General features: G+C 38.6%; 1 protein-coding gene across 2 annotated transcripts in view; it reads left to right on the top strand.

Moving 5' to 3' along the window:
• SGCD (sarcoglycan delta) overlaps positions 1-18147 on the top strand; it is a 712416-nt gene that overhangs the window by 528865 nt on the left and 165404 nt on the right. The gene's annotated exons all lie outside the window — the stretch shown is intronic.

Raw genomic sequence — 18147 nt, 5'->3', positions numbered from 1 at the left:
TCTATGTGGAGCAAAGAGGAATTAGCATCGCTGTAGATGAACCGATAAGAAGCTTCCAGAGCTTCTGTTTTGGTTGTTTTTTATGCCTTCTTTGATCAGAAAACAGGCCCTACTAGTCCAGTAGCACTCTGATTTCATCAAGGACAGTGATATGCTGTAGTAAACACTCATAGTATTCGATTGCCTACCAGCTTTTGTTTGGTGTCTGTGCCCTTACCAGCTTCCATTGCAGCATGGGACTGTGAATATGTTAAGAGTAATACTGTTTAGTACTTCTAGTCTGATATGTGTATAATAGTGGCTTTGAAATGTGAAGATTGCCTGTTACTGTATTGTTTCACTTTCTTTGGCAGATTGGCCTGAGAAACAGTGTACTGCTTTCCATATGTATATGTGAGAAATTGTTGCTTTAACCTTGCTAGATCACTGACAAAGACCATTTCACAGTTTCAATACATTTGTAGTTGTCCTATATTGGGGATTTCACATTTATCTGCTCTCAAAATATATTGAACTGCTCATTTTTTTTAATTTTTGTGGCTATACAGTTTCTTATATGAATCATAAAGTGTGTGGGAAATTCATTATTTATTTTTATATCATCCAGCTTGACAGGTGTCTTGATAGATCTTCACATCTTGGAGTATCTACTACAAGTTTTAAGTTGTATGGAAGCTGTCCAAAGTACTGAAGACTATCCCCCAAATAGGATCAGTACCTTGGACACCTCCTTGAAAGTTTAAACTAACCTGCATTGCAGAAATAAAGCAGTTTGACACTGTTTTAATGGACAGGGCTCCATGCTATGAAATCCTGGGATTTGCAGTGTGTTGTGGCATCAGAGGTCTTTGATAGATAGGGCTAAATATCTCACAAAACTACAAATCCCAAAATTCCAAAGTATTGAACCATTGTAGTTAAAGTGGTATCAAACTACATCATTTCTACACTGCAGATTAGACCTAAATCTCTATTTAGAATCTGTCACTGCCCAAAGACATGGAAGCCACCAGCCACTGCAGGAGTATCCAAATGAACAAGTGCCTCTCCAGCCTCTGATTCTTCTAAGCAGGAAAGACAAAGAAATGCCTTCCTTGGGATGGAGATGCCAAAGGGGACTCCACTCTTAGTATGCTAGCTGTCATATTCTGACTGCTGTACATGCAAAAGAGGCTAACAGGAGCATTCCTTGGTGGGAAGCAGAAAGGCAAAACCTGGCAACTAAGATTTTTGGCTAAGCCTTGTGGATTTCTTTTTGGGGTTGGTGGAATTCAAAGTAGCAATGAAACCTAGCCCATTCTGAACTGTAATTTACTGAGTGAATGATGAATGAAAGGAAATGTAGCTGATAAGCATTATTAGACATGGACCACTGCAGAACTCTCTTTTTCATTTCCCCTTTTACACTTACTATAACTACAGAGTTCAACTCTTTCAATGTGAAGTGTTGATTCCAAAAAGATACAACTCAGAATAATTTTAAGTGCTCCTCTCCCATAAGAATATGTGACTGTTGTAGAAGAACAAGTAAATTAGAGTCAGACAAGGGGTCATACTTATAATTCCAGGCCATCTTCCTTTGTAAGTGTATGATCATCTTACATTGTGAATTTTTAAAATAATGTGCTACTTTAAAATGATTGTTGAATTTGGATGCTATAGTATTTGGAGGATGTTAGAAAGAAAGACTCTACTCCTAAATAATTGAGTGTCATCAATTTAATCTTCTCTTCTCAGTATTTCACAACTATGAGGCTGAGCTGGTGGGCCAGGAAAGCACAGGCCAAACCCAACAGAGAATGGGTAAAAATGACTACAATTGGCATCTTTTCATATAACTGATTTTTTTCCTCCTTTAATTCAAATTAACCATAAAAACATCCATCTCCCTCCCTCCCTCCCCCTCCCCCTCTCTCTCTCTTTCTCACTGTGAGGAAGAGAGTGGGAGAGAGACAGATTTCTATTGATAGTGTACAGAACGGATTATAGTCTGTATTTCATTTTACTCCCAGAAATATTTATTTTACTCATACGTTAACATCCATTTTGATCTGATAACAATTATCTGACTATCTTTAACTTCCTTTATATTTCATTTGGCTTACAAGAATTAAGTTCTGTAGACTGTTCAATGCAACATCCAATAAAAACTTGGATTTCATTATTGGAGGTTATAACCTTTGCTTGCAGATTAATCTGAGCACAAACAAACAATTTTGAAGAAGAGTTAATGAGGAAATCTTCACATCTATACAGGCTTTCTTAAGGGAATTTGTGAAGACCTTTTTCCTGTAACACTTTGTTCACTGTGAAGTAGTCAATAGAAGTGAAAATTTATTTTGACATTTGTGTAAGCTGATCATTGCTAAATTGTATGTTCATTTTATTACAATGGAAAATTGACTTTTTTCTAAATTATAACTAATATTTAGGCTATTAAAATATTGGGTTTGCTTCTTTTTGATGGAAGAGATTACTGTGAAAACAGCATGCATGATATGAATGGGCTGTCTTGCTCCTTCAATGCTCCTGAAGCCATTAGAATACTTCAGCTGACATCATGAGGAAAAGATTCCAAACAGATAAATTCTAATAGAATTCAAAGCTATAGATGTGTTAGTCTGTAGAATCAGTATGTAGAGAGATCTTGTAGCACCTTTGAGACTAACTAAAGAAAGAAGTTGACATGTGTCTGTCCCTGGCTTACCAATCCACCAAATGCATCTGAGGAAGTAGATTTAAGTCTACAAAAGGTCATGCTGCCAACATCTTTTAGTTAGTCTCAAAGGTGTTACAAGATCTTCCTACATACAGATAAATTCTAAGGTAGTGACAGGAATTCCGTGTCAGAGGAACCTCCACTTCGTTAGCCACCAGGGCAGAAATGTGAGCTTTTTCCCCCTCCTATAACCCACTTTCTTTATCTCTAGTGGGAAGCAATTTGCTGCACCAGACATCAGGAAGGCAATATTAGGGGACCAGAACAAACTAGAAGTTTCTGAATTCTTGCCTACTAAGGCAAACCAGAAAGTGCCCCATGTTCAGCCTCACCACTGGCCATGGGAGGAGACGAATCTGCTGAGATCTGAGAAGGACAAGATCTTTTCTGTGGCTGGCCTGCTCTTGGTAGAAAATGAAGTCTACCACACATTAGTTCATTAGTAGGCCTCTCAGAAAACATAAGACTACTCACTAAATGAATAAAGACAACCATTCTGTGAATTTATAATGTTGTTTGGGATTTAATGTGACCCCCATTAAAGCAGCTCTACTCAAAGCAGTGGTACAGGGAGGGGTGCCAGTGCACAAGCCATCAATTATTGGTCCCTGGAGAGTCTCCAGGAAAAGAAACAGATGTAGCCAATGAGCAGAATGGTGGTGCTGGTCTCTGGCACATTGGGCACAACAAACCTGGCTATTCCCCCACATCAGAGAACTTGGAACTCTGCCATAAAGGAACACTTCATGACATTAGCAGGAAATAAATGTCTGGTGTAGAGCTCTAAAGGGCTCCTATTTCCCAAGAACAGCTTTCAGTAGGTGGAAGAGGCAAGGGACTGCATTATGTTGACTGAGGTGAGGATAGAATACTTCCAGTTTGTTTGCAAGGAGCCCTTGAGTTCTCAGCCATTACAGTGATTTCTAGACAGAATCCTAGACAAGAAGTCAGCAAAAGAAAAGAAAATCCCTGAGGATGTTTCTGTAGTGTTGCTTTCCCTCAAATCTGCAATCTGCTTGGAAAGCCCTGTATATATACCCAGCAAACTCTGTGGCCTGTTATGTAAATGGAGCAGGAACTGTCTAGGTATCTATAAAGAAAGGGCATATTTTCTTCAGAGTTTGTTACATTAATATCCTTGAATAGGAGCATTATTTCAGTGTATCAAATTTATGTACCCATATGCAGATTGATGGCAAAAACTCCTACAATAATACAATACAGCAGGAGTGTGTTAATGTGATGGATACTGTAGGGCAACCGAGTATTAAACAAGCTAGAAAGTGGTATGCATTCTGCCGGCTTTGATGCTGCTTTGTCATATGGTAGGACTGCAGATGCTGATTATATTTATAATAGATGAAGCACAATAAAATATGGAATTAAGTTTAACTATGTCTTCATCTATTGTAATAAAGTTACACCATGAATTCAGAATTCACAAGGCCTTCTGTGTGAGAAAGAAAGAAAGAAAGAAAGAAAGAAAGAAAGAAAGGTGTATACCTCCATATGGCTACACTGGATTAATGCCCTTTAGGGCACTCAAATAGACCCTAACCTGACTTAAGTTTGGGTGCTGGATGGGTAAGGGAATATAGGCATTAAATCGACTCTTGTACCCACTCAGATTAATAATTTGTGTGACTAGCTGTGTGTTAGGAACTGGTTCTGTTTAGCCTTATGGACAACTACATCGGATATCAGTGTTGTAGCAATCTGGGTGTTCAGAAAGCACCATTTCAAGTCTGCTTAATGACCATATTTAATAATTTGGGATGTGCATTGGGTTGGATCCAAGATCTGCCTTCTGGGTACAGAAGGAATTGGCTCATGGAATGCATCTGTGCTAGATTTGGAGGATTCTCTCTAAGCAGGTGTAGGATTTTCAGGGGATTGGGGAGGCAAGTAAAAGAAAAGTAGAGAAGCTATAGAAGTGGTGAATTTCATGTTAGGGATCATTAAGGAAAAACAATCTGTATACCAGTTGTTAGGGAATATTAATGGGAGGTTGTTTTCACATTCAGGTCTTGATGGCATGTTTCACATGGTAGATGGTTGTGTGGACAGAATATTTGACACTCTCCTGTCCTATTTAAAAGCCTTGTCTGTCACAACACACTAAAAAGCAAAAGCTTCCTTATATAAAAGAAAAAAGGGAAGTCTTTACTTGCTGGTGCTGTTATTATGGGAAGAGGGAATTTTGCAGAAGAAAATTAAGAGAAATAGTCAAAACCTATTTTGAAAGTATTTAACTCCCATTTCACATAGGAGATAGGATTAAATGTGCCCACAGCTGCCCAAGTGAATGACACTTTTAAAGAGAAGCTTTGAAATTCCCAGAAAGGAATCTCCAGAGCAAATGTTTGATATTAGTCAGTATAGATTCCTTTCAGTGATTTAGAAGGAAATGTACTGATTGTTATTTTTTGAAGCACAAATCCTTTACACACAAAGTTGCCACACACATCATCTATAAAACAGTTGTAATGCAGCTTTAGAGCTGGGGTTCTTGTGTTGGAAAAAGAGAAGAAAGTCCCTCACTGTATCATACCCTAAATCCATTTCTGTTACGATAAGCCTCACTTTTCTCCCTTAAATACTATGTTTTCCCAAGACAGTACTTGTGATATAGTCAATTTATCTCTTTGTATGCAGTCTTACATGTGTCTACTCAACAGGACTTATTCCCAGACTATATGTATATTAAGAACTGTATAATTCTTATCCAATTTGACAGCTGTATGGAAGAGTTAGGCAACAGTTTAAAAAAATGCTGGGCAGTGGAGGGCAGCTAGTCATATGAGTCTGTTGCAGTAAAAACAGAGAATCCTTAAAGACACTTTAAAGACTGACAAGTTTTCTTTGGCATAGGTTGTGCATTGGAGCCTAGAAATGAGTTAAGAACCACAGTCAAACCTATCAGAGAAGACTGCCACATGGATTCTGCTTTTTGTATTTTGCATTCAGATGATGGCCACTCATAGAATTTAAAATTAGGAGATTTTCTTGAGATCAAAAGCACTTTATAGACAGTTGGACATACTTGGCAGGGTACTGGGGTATTTCAAGCAATTTAATGACAATAAATTAGCGCAGGAATAGCCAGAAGACTGCTGGCTTCACAATGATTGAATGCATTTTTAGCAGTGTTTTAAGGGGAAATGATAGATGCATCAAATTCTCCAGAAGCAGGCAGAGTATCCAAAACTCCCAGCTAAACATATTGCACACTAAACATTCTTTTCCATACCACTTGGATGGAACATGAGCATCTTGCTGTCTTTAATTAAGAAGTTAACTGGACCACGAAGTATTGCTTGAGTAAATAGGAGTGATTTGTGCTTCGTCAAGAAGGTGCATTAGGCATCTTTGCATTTCTTGCCTGTACATAAATTATGGAGATTATTAAAAACTGGAAGGGTCATCCATAAGCCCATCTGTAGCTCAGATTCTTTGCTGTTCTTAGTACATAACTGCCTTTCTAACTGTTGTAATTTATTGCGGACTATTGCATGAACCATCTGCTTGCTGTTATGAACTGGATGAACAAAGTCTAACTGAAAGTTGCACACAACAGCACAATTGTTAATTTTATGTGATGGGAAATTGTGATAACACTTCTGTTGTCCCCAATATATATGCACTGGTAATGATGCTTAGAATTAAAAGAGCAACTTTATGGCCTGTCACTTTTGTTAAGCCTGTTTTCCTAAATTTTCTTATGTTTTAAAATATGCTGTGTATCTTCCAACAACTGCTGGGAGAAACAGAGAGATTGTTATGCAAATATAGGAAGTTTCTGTTTTGATAACAATGGCAATAAAGCAAAGTTATTAGTCTGGTTAGCTTCTGACTCACTGAGAGGTTCCTGAGGTCTTTGGGAAACTCTTTAGCCCTTCCCTTATTCTATATCCCAAGAGTTGTGTGACAGTCTGGAATATACAAGATGTACAATTATTCAAGTATTACTACTGGGACAGAATTCCTGAATAAATCAGTATAAACTGTTTATTATTTGTGAAGAAGATAGATAGATAGATAGATAGATAGATAGATAGATAGATAGATAGATAGATGGATAGAGAACTCTCTCTGATGTTACCCAGTTATAAATCTGCCAGGCTGAAGTCTTTAACCACCACTGCCCCAAAAGGATTGTCATATTATCATAATAACATGACCAAAACGTCAATAACATAAACTTAGTGTGCTGACAGTTTAGTGGCACAGTTCTGTGCATATTTGAAGTTCCAGTGGTGAATACTGCCATACCATCAGCACAAATGAATATGGCATCATTCTAACCACTGCCATCCAGTGGATTTAAGTCAGGATTGCTTTGTTAATAAAAAGATAGAAATATCTCAGATAATCAGTTAATATATGTATTGCTGTCTGTATGGGGAACTCTCCAAAACTGGGCACAGTGTGCAGAGACAAGAACCTGTTTTGTGGTACAGTTCTAACCACATTTATGGTTAGAAATGTACTCAAAGTAATATCATATTACCATTAACCCAAGATAGAGACTAAAAGCAGCAAGCTGATGTTTCTGATAGTTTTGCTAAGTGACAGTACATATTTGATGAATTATCACTTGCAGTGAAGGGAGAGGGTCTTTGAATCATTGAACAAAATCATGACAATGCTGAACTTGAGTCAGATGTCAGAATTGATCCAAGAACTGAACTAGGGAGGCAAAACTAATTGGCCAAGTCAGCAGCTGTTCCTAGTATGCAACCAAAAAAACCCACAAAAAAAAAAAAAAAAAAAAAAAAAAAACACCAGGGTAGGGGCAGATCAAGATATTTTGCTGCCTGTAGAGGAAAAGCAAAACAATGAGAACCACTGTAGTGTATTGTAGTGTGCTGTGGTGTAACTAAGTGAGGACTACATCCATTGTGTATAGCTTACATGGTGTAGGGGTTTGAATATTGGGCCATGACTCTGGAGGCTAGGGTATTCCTGCACAGCAGTAGAAATGCACTGGTTGACCTTAGACAAGTTGTATTCTCAGTCTCAGCCCCTGAGGAAGGCAAAGACAAATCCTCTCTGAACAAATCTTGCCAAGGAAATCCTATGATAGGTCTGCCTTAGGGTCTCCGCAAGTTGAAAATGACACGAAGGCACGCAGAAACAAGAGGAACAGCAAACAATGCCCCTTGCTTCAAAGCAAACTGCATACTATACAAAGCCAAACAAATTGTTTTGACAAAAACACTTCATCTCCAGGCATGGTAATAAAAATGTAAAACAAAATAGTTCATAAGTACCAGGTTATTGCCCTTTTAGGGTTCCCAGAAGCTGATACTTAAGTTAGCCATCTCTCTTTCTCTAGTGGTAGGGTCAGCCCTGCACTTTGTTACTCAGAGAGGCAAATCTCTGTATGCAGAAAACTAGCATTTTGAGGGGGGAAAGGCTAGGAAATATGGCATTTGATTTAATATGTAAACCAGCTTCTTCTCTTTTCATTTTTTTTTCTTGTATGGAACAACAGGAACCCATATGTCTAGTGTGAAAGGATAAAATCCAGTTTTTGTGACCTTAGGCAGAAATAGGCCTTCTGTTGTGATAACCTATAGAACAAAAGACTACCCTGCTGGCCCTCAGCTTGTTTGTAGAAAAGCATGAAACAGCCATAAAGCTAAAAGAGTATCTGTTCAGTTTCATCATAAACAAAGTCACTGTGCAAACAGTTCAGCTTTGGAATTAGTTCCTTAATTAGCAAGTCTGCAGCAACTAAACTGGACCAATTTCAGTTTCACAATATCTGACACCTTCAACCCAAAATAGGTCTTTTAGATGTGAGAGGGAAGGAATGGAAAGCCAATCTCTGTAGTTGGAATTGTGTTGAAAGTCATCTCCTTGAGCGCTCCTGCTTGTTTGGTTCTTCAGCTGTTTCAGCCAAGAAATCTTAGCCACCATAGTGAATGGTCATGAATTCTGGGAGTTGAAGTTCCAAGCATCTGGAAAATCAGTTTGAATTACATGGCACCAAAGTAAAGTCAATGATAAATAATGGGGAAGTGACTCAGTGTGCATCCTTGCAATCAGTGGAAATTTTAATATGCCTTGGCTGGAATCCTGTTGGCTCAGTAATTACACCTGTATAAGCAATTGTGGCAGGAGAAAAAAGGTCTTGTGTGCAGCAGCTGTAAAGAAAACAAGACATTAGAGAAATGGGCTGCCTTCCCTGGGCCACCACTGTGTGACCCTGGAAAAAAGCTCAAGTGTTAGCATTGTGCAGCAGCAGGATTCTAACCCTTGACTTAGTTCAAATGGACCAGTAATGTGCATGAAAAAAGTAAACAGCATGTATAATGTGTGTATTCATAAAGCTGAAAATCAAGTGCAAGACTTCACTCCATAAATATTTCTTTCTCTCTGTCTCTCAGTATTCAGTAAATTTATCTCAACCTCTAATAGATGCTACATAAATTATGCTACCCTGCATTTCTGTTTTCATGAAAGTGCCTGCTTTCATTGGTACATACTCCCTCCTCTAGGCTACTATTAGTGTGGTATGTGGAGTAAAGGAAGATTATAATGCAGAAAAATATCTTGCAAAAGCAATTGCCTCATAGTATTAAAAAAAAATGTCAGAAAAAGGTCTCTAATGTTGAACCTCTGCTCCACAATACAGGTTATTATATTTCTTAATTTGGTTTGTGGATTAAACAATGATACACAAAATGATTGTACAGCTCACATCAGTGTGCACGTACAATCAATAAAATATGCATATAGAGGTAAGGAAAGTTGTTTAGTAATTATCTTAAAAATGATCAAATTCACACATGTATAAATCATCATCATCATCATTATCCTGCCTTTTCCCCAATGTTGGATTCAAAGTGGTTTACAAAATTTAAAACAGATATAGGAAAAAATGTATTATACAAACATTTAAATTATAATTAATATCAATAGAATGAAAAGCTATTTAAAATATGACAATTAAAAAGAAAAAAAACAATTAATATAAGCAACACGGCACATTACAAAAAGAGCTTTCCCTCTGAGCCATCAGCCATCAAATGCCAAAGCAAAAGATCTTCACCTGCCTACCAAAGGGTAGCAAGGAGGGCACCAGTCTAACCATTTTAGATAGCTTGGGAGTTCAAACCACCAAGAAGGCCCTGTCCTGTGTTCCCATCAGATGTTCTTATCAGGTGATAAGACAGAGAGAATAACCTCCCCAGAAGATCTCAAAACATAGGTAGGCTCAGATGTCCTTCAGGTAACCTGATCCTGAGCTTTATAAGGCTTTATAGGTCATAACCAGCACTTTTGAAAGAGCCTACATATGAACATATGAGTGCTTGGACTAGGATGGAGATACATTTCATAATTTGTGTGATGAAGTTCTGTATCTATAGTATGTCTGATTTAATTAATTAATACACCAAAATTAAACATCATCTTCCTCAGCCTTTTCCCTAAAAATGCTTTCCTGAAGTACCATCTTCAGAAATAAGGCAGCTCCTTTCCACTATCTTGTTTGTACTTTAATTACTCAGTAGTGGCATTTTAAATCAAGCTGTACTTGGACTGCAGTGTTTTCACAATTAGACAAAGTGATTTTAATCTCAGAGGCCATGGTTTTACAAAGGTTGTATACTATGTTCTACCATTGTGTATGTATGTTCTATTTGCCTGTCAAATTATAGCAACTATGTGAATTTCATTTACTTTACTTAGGCAAGAAATACACAGAGGTAGTTTTGCCAGTTCCTTTCTCTGAAATAAAACCTACAGCACGTGGCATTCAGCGGCAGTCTCCTCTCCAAGAACTATCCAGGGATGACCCTGCTTAGCTTCCAAGAACAGGTGGAATCTAGTGCCTTAGGGTATTTAGGCCCCACTGCAATCACTTAAAAAGAGTGTGGTTTAATCATGCACGTTATTTACACTAGACCTCCCTAACTTACTGCACTCCATATGTTTTACAATCTGTCTGTAGCCATGTTGCATGGATTTATGGGCACTGTAGTTTAAAACATTTGGCAGGCACTAGATTGAAGGAGTCTGTTTGACAGTGTGTTTTCTATTGTGAGCTGTTGTATTAGGCAGTAAAGGTCACACTTTGAAGCATGAAAGAGCTCAGCTGAATTGGACCAAGGTAGTGGTTAACGTATGTTTTCAATTACATTCAAGCAACAGATGCTGCTAAATATTATTTTAAAATGCTATTTACTCAACAAAACAAGCCACTAATTAGCAGCTGCTGACTAATAAGTAAATATTTTGCACAGCTGCATGTAGCTACCCACTCACTGAAGCTTTACAATGTCTGATGCTTCTGTGCTAGAAATCTGTGCTGTTGGTTCCCTTGTAGCAGAGTTTGCTTTGTAGGAAATGCTCTTAATGTCTCTTTTGGTTTCATCTCAGGATTTTGCTTTGCCTCTGGCCAAATATAAGCAGCAAGGTAAGAAGCAGGCAACCAGAAGAATAAACAAGGCAGATTGAGATCATTAATGTAGCAACAGTTCTAGTTGCAAGAAATGTCAACTAAACGTAAGCATCACAAGTTGATAGGAAATCGTTTTTGGCATTTTGTACGCAGAGATGGAAGTCTTCAAGCAGAAACTGGTGGGATTTTGAGTGCACATGCATGATTCCCAACAAATTTGTTTGCTTCCTTTTCTTTTCCCCCCTTCCTTCCTTCCTTCCTTCCTTCCTTCCTTCCTTCCTAGTAATGTATACAATATCTTGGAAATTTTGATAGTACACACACCTGACTGAAACTTGATGAAACTCAAGTAAATTTTTAAAAAAACACCCAACTTAATTAGGTTTAAATGCAGTATTAGATTTTCATCCAAGCATGCATGTATCTCAGTTGCTTGAGCTCATAGACATTTACTACATTCCTGGATGAAAGACTACCATTTAAAGCTTTAGAATAACTTCTTACAACCAAGGGTCTTCATTGGCTAGTGTTTCATATCTAATGAGATTCATTCCCCAAAACTACATGAAAAGCTGCTCTTCCAGACATTGCTGCCAAATTCATTCCCGCTCAATTCCTCTGTAATATAAACTATAATTTAAATTTTTCTTCCTCACAGATATGTTATAGGAAGATATGAAAGAGAAAACCTCAACTAGGCTTCCTAGTTGAGCTGTAATAAATGTTCCCTTTTGCCTTGTGCTCAGACAAGATAGTGAAAAGAACCTTTGCACCCGTGCAAACACACACAGACAGACAAATATATATCCTGTATCCTCAAAATGCCATCATGACAAAATCCTCACTGGCAAAAAGACAAAAGGTCAAAAGGGATTCTTCTGCTAGTCAATTCATTGTTTAAAGTATATCCGGGCCCTGAGGGAGAAGAAGGGAGACATGCTTGCAGTAAACAAACTTTCTGAAGATAATTTCATAAGTAACATTCCAAAATGCAATCTCATTGAAGCTACCTATAGCATATTGAAAAGAATTTCATTAAATGTTGCTAACATGTCATAAACTCCCTTAAATGGAAGGGTAATGGCTCATAACATTTGTAAGCTTTTTAATTTCATGCAATATGAGCAGCATAATCAGCACCTATTAAAGTCAATCAACTGTGCCAAGTGGGCCTACCTGCCTTGGTTTCTGTCTATATTTTCATCCTCAGTTCACCTGTAGAGTGTCTCTGAAAACAACATGTTTACACCTTTGTGTATGGTATCTAGGGCAACATACCAGATAAGACAATTGCAGAGCTTTCATAGTACAAAAGCAAGCCTAAACATATCCAGAGGGTTGTGTTGGAGGACTTTTCTGTTTGTAATAAATGGATTTTCCTTTGAGTCTGTAAATCTTCACATCTTGGAGTATCCACTCCAGGTTTTAAGCAATTTCGCTTCCCCCCCCCCCAAAAAAAGGGACTCAAAGCAGCTGATCTAGTTTGCCAGCCATTAGATGACAGCCATTGGATGCTAGTTTTCAAGGAAGAAGCAGTTGTAGCCAATGGAGAGAAATATGGTATCAGTCTTGGCAGTGCCAAGGAAAACAACTGCCATTCCCCCACATCGGACAGCCTGAGAAGCACCCATACATTCTGATTTTACTGACTAGACGTTTAACTGTAAAACTTTCACTGCTTGATGGGCAGCCCTGGAGAGTGAATTCCACCTCTGCAACACCATCAGAGAAAAAAGTTTTACGCTGAGCACTTACTGGTCTATCACGTTTGAGATCTGGTCTCAAAAAGCAAAGGCCTCATTCCCACTACCTTTTAAACCGGGCCATGAATCAGTTTGAACCAGTTCAAACTACCTTCATTCCCACTTAATCTGAATTGCTGAAGCAATTCTGAGAGAGAGGCCATGCGCTAGACCCATCTTTTTGACGCTGATCTTTTCTGCTTCTTTTCTGATAAACCAAATCTGTGCAAGTGTGAACCACATGTGGGTTGGAATCAATTGAAATTTCTCCTTCAGCCGAATCATTTTGAATCGATTAATTTGTGAATGGGAACCACAAGTGAATTATTTTGGAGGGGGAAAATACAACCGGGGCAAATGTAGTGGGGGGAAATGCAATCATGGCAAATGTAGTGGGAATCACACTCTGCTGCCAAATCGATCCATCAATTCGGATCGCACACTAATTTATCTGTAAGTGGGAATTGGGCCAAAGAATCATGTCATTTTTGTTGTTTATTTCTTATCTGCTGCTCCCCATGGATTAAGGTGGGGAACAGCAACAGATTAAAAGACAATACATAACAGTTAAAAACACTTAACATCAGTTAAAACACATAGCATCAGTGTGAAAGAACATGTAAGACCAATACATACTAAAACAATCAGTCCATAGTATAAAATTCATAATTTAAAATTCATAAAATAATATAAGAAAGCAAATTCTAAAAATTATATCAGCTTCCATGTATTTTTAGCTGAAAGTCCAAACAGTCCTACATAGCACAGCCAATGTTGAGGAATGTTCGGAGCTGCAATCTAACAACATCTGGAGGGGCACATGCTTCCCATCCCTACTCTAAAGTATCTACGAATACTCAGAATTTGAAGGCAGGTTTGCAGGTGGAGGAAGGGCAACACTGAAAAGTATATGAAGAAATTCATAGAAGCAGGGCCAAGCAAATGTCACCTTGCTACAAAGGCAACTATGGTTAGGCAGACAGGAGAACACCTACACACTGCTTACACGTTACTTGCCAAATCTTGAGTTATAACTTCCATGGCTGTGCCAAGCTTGTGTTCTGATGTTCCTGAGACTAGAACATGGAACAGTGGATGCAAACTACAGGAAAAGAGATTCCAGCTCAACATTAGGAGGAACAGTAAGAGCTGTTCGACAGTGGAACACGCTCCCTCAGAGTGTTGTGGAGTCTTCTTTGGAGTTCTTTAAGCAGAAGCTGGATGGCCATCTGTTGGGAATGCTTTGATTGTGTATTCCTGCATGGCGGGGGTTGGGCTGGAGGGTCCTTGTGGTCTCTTCCAACTCTATGATTCTATGAACCATTAAGGGCAGCTCAATTTTTTAAAAAACAGTAAATACCCTTTAAGGATAGCTAATAAAGGGCTCTCAGAAAACCTGCTCTCTGGAATAATAGTTGTGAGTGAAGGACTTCAATGGCAGTGTTGTTATATCCATTTTGAATCACATTCACTGTGCTTTACTGAGTCTGCCTGCTTGCACCTATATCTCTGGTGAAAAGCTTCATTAGAAATAAACAGGAGTCCCTCCTGGGAACCCTGGCAGAGTTCCATTTGATTGGGAATGGTGAAATCTTTTTGAATTGTTTCTTTTTCCTTCCTCCTGAGCCAGGCTCCTTTTTGTACATCTGCTATCTAAATACTAAGCAGGTTGAGTCCTCCTTATTTGATGAGATCTGACAAGATCACAGCCTGGGGTAGTAACAACCAAAGAATGTGATGTGGTTTTGCCTTGTAAAACATCAATACCTCAAAGGAGAGAAATAAATAAAATTACTAACAATCAGGCTGATTGGGGGCTAAGACAGGATCATTTGTCTGATGGAGCCGTTTTGCTTTTCCATCTGCAGCCTCTTGTTCGCTCTGCACTTTGATTATGTCTCAGAGACCGTTCACTTATGCATATCTTTGCTGGAATTTCTCCTCACCCCCATTCCACCCTGGTTTTTGTAAGTGTATTTTTCGCCATTTCACAACTTCAAAGCTCTTAGTTCTCCAAAAGTGACACAAGCCATTTTTGCTCTTGAGGGCAAACTAGATTTGACATGCTAAATTTGTCTTTGCATTTAATGTACAGGGGGAGGGGATTTGGAGGGCAATGCAAATGTATCCTCTGAGAAGAGTGATCATTAATGGGATTAGACAAGATAGGAAAGGAAAATGTAACTCTTTCTTCTCATGCTGTGGTCCAAGGGAAAAATCCATATTCTGAAGTTCAGTATTTGCTTGGAGGGAGGATTGTTGATGCCAGCCTCATTGGACCTCTCTATCCAGGATTCCATGAGTGTCAGCATTTCATTCAGATGCCACATAGACAGTTCTATATGGTTTGTTGATCTTGGGAATCAGACTTTTTTTCCAGTGCCATTAAACTCTTTTAATAGAACAAATGGGAAATTATAGTTCTACTTTCTACTATGCAATGACTGAGATTCAGATATAAAAAGCAAAATTTAACCAAGCAGGGCTTAGTCAGTCGATCAATCCCTTTATTGATATTCCACTTTTCCCCAAGAGTTGGATTAAAAAGATATACAAATAAAACCATATACAGCTAAAACATGGGAAATGTCTGTGGTGTTGTTCAGTTGGTTCACACTAGTTCACCCAAACCAGTTGTTAATGTTGTTAAAAGGTGTAGGAGGCTGAAGAGGTTAAAGGGGGGGCAGGGTAGTGAAGGTGTGGTGGACATAGAAATAAGATGGTTTGAGGAGAGTAAGGGACTGGAAAGCCAGGTACACAGCTGTGTTGAGAGCTCCACTATCCACGATGGCTGCTACTAAGGGGCTGGAAGAAATACCAGCCAGATATGAATGTGGGATAGCAACATTGACAGGTCCCTCACAACAGGGAGACAGCAAACATTCCCAAGTGAAGAGAAGCTAACAGGACACCTCTACACATATAGGCAAAGGAGAAAAAAAGACAAAACCAGTTGATAATTCTTTTGAATGCTACCTGCTGAAGATCATGATTAAAATAATAATATACAGTCTATAGAAAGAAAAATTATCCAAGGCATTAACTCCAAAACATAGATAAAAAACAGTATGGCACTAAAACTGAAAACACATTGTATAAAACAATCAGTTCCCAAACATGTGTTGGAATCATCAGTAACTTAATCACAGCATAGCTTTGCAAAATCAGCACATCAACATTAATATCAGCAAAGAAAAATCAAATGAGGGGATTGCATAAAATAGGTATCATCAGCAATTATGCCTGTATCTCATTGAAGATACTGACTATGTCTGAAACAGCTGTTCTGGAGTAATGGGATTTTTTAATTGTTCTCAAAAGCAGGAGTATAGAGTATTAAATCAAGAGATTACTGAAGCAGGTTTAACTGAGTACTATCCTTAATCTCTGGAACAGAGGCAGTCAAAAGATGGAAACCACAGCAAACACCTGGGTATCTAAAAGTAATTCCAGAACCCAGGCCCTTTCCATTCTACAAATCTCTTGTTTAAGTAAGGATATGGCTGCCAGTGAGAATGGCCCTGTCCATGTTAAAGATGAATGGATCAGTTTGCTATAAGTATATCTATGTCCTTTGTGTTAAAGATGAGTGGATCACTCCACTATAAGCATATCCGTGTTGTCTGGACTAAGTTTTAGTTAATTCATCTACATTCCTTTTGTTAATAACTTCAGGTAGTCATCCTCAGATGATTCTGTCCCACTTGATGACTAGTAGCCACAGGGAATTGTGTATGATTTCTTAATACACCTTTGCAATCCAAAAAGGTCAAGGAATTAAATGGGTATGAACTGAGTTTGGCTCATTAGTTATTATGAACAGAAACACATCCAGTTAAATCTGGATACCTGTGCTGTAGACAATAGCCATAGAAAGAGGACCATGCCATAATATATCAACAATTTTATCCAAAAAGCAATTAGCATACCTGTCACACCTTTCTATGTGACATTTCAGGTAGTTATTCCATTGTATGCACAAAAAGAGGGCATAAATGGGGAAAGACTGCAGCTCAGTGGTAAAGGCTACATGTTTTATATTCCAAAAAGATTCAAAATCAGTCCTTGATCTCTTCAAGTAGGACTGGGAAAGGGTGAAAATTGAGTGGTGTTCCAAATGTGGTTGAATTATAACTCACAGCATGCCTCTGTACTGGCTAAGCTGACTACTGTTTCTGGGAGTTAGACTCCAACAACCTCTGAAGGGCTGCACATTTCCCATCTGTGCCCTAGAGATTTGCCACCAGTTACTGTACACTAGGGCTTGGAAACTACCTAGAACTGATGAGGCAGAATTGGGTTACAAGCCAAGCTTGGATACTGCAACCTGCTGTGCTTTCCTCTGTCCCTCCAGATCCTCCCCTGCCCCCCTGCCCCCAAAAATAATAATTCCCATACATCTCTTGATAGCCATGGGGATGATTTCTTCCTATTTTTGCCCTCTCCTGGGCCATAGGAGATGCCTTTTTCTAAGAAGGAAAATCCTAAAAGTATTTTTAGCAAATTGGTGGCTCTGTGGGTCTCAGCCTATTCACTTAGTAGCCTTGTTGAAGGTGATACTGAGCTAAATGAACCAGTGGTCTGGCTGAGTATGAGACTGCTCCTATATAAAATGTTGTGTTAAACTGAAATATATACTCAGGGAGGCTCCACCTTGTCAAAAAAGGGGTTGTGTGGAAGAGTGAGTGGTGGAGGAGAGGGCAGTGATAATAGAGAAATGAAGTCTCTTTACTAATATCACTGTCATGAAGTGGACCTTTGCCTTTTTTCAAACTAATGCTTTCTCCAAAATGACTTCTGAAGTCAAGTCCTTCCTCCCCCCCCCCCCCCCCCCGTCTTTGGGCTTTAATTTTCTCCTCTCCTTGACCAGGCAGTTAATCTTTTATTTAGGTTATATTAATATTATCTCCAGTGGCTTCTACTAATACTTGGAGGAGCCTGCATGAAGTGCCCTTGAAACCTGAGAGCCTGCTTGTCTTCATCCACTCCCAGGAAAGCATTATTAAAGCACCTCTAGGTTGGCTTCATCCTGGATCACCAGTGAATACTGTTATTTGGAAATACAGTTGGGTTGATTATAACAGGAATTATTTTTGAGTAAGGATTGAAGGTGGGGTAGAGAAACTGACATGTGGGAAATTTCCTAGCTTTGTGAGTATGATGAATAATACATTCAAGTGCACATCTGGCAAGGATTTTTCATCTTTCATCTGCAAAATCCAGCTGGAAAAGGTGTTATCATTACCCACCTTTTATATATAATCATTTCATTT

This window comes from Sceloporus occidentalis, unplaced genomic scaffold (assembly GCF_023333645.1).
Source record: "Sceloporus occidentalis isolate IW3139 unplaced genomic scaffold, rSceOcc1.0.p SCAF_1, whole genome shotgun sequence".
In the NCBI taxonomy this organism is placed as follows: domain Eukaryota; kingdom Metazoa; phylum Chordata; class Lepidosauria; order Squamata; family Phrynosomatidae; genus Sceloporus; species Sceloporus occidentalis.
The sequence above is the reverse complement of the archived record's forward strand: the minus strand, read 5'-3'. Positions and strand labels throughout refer to the sequence as shown.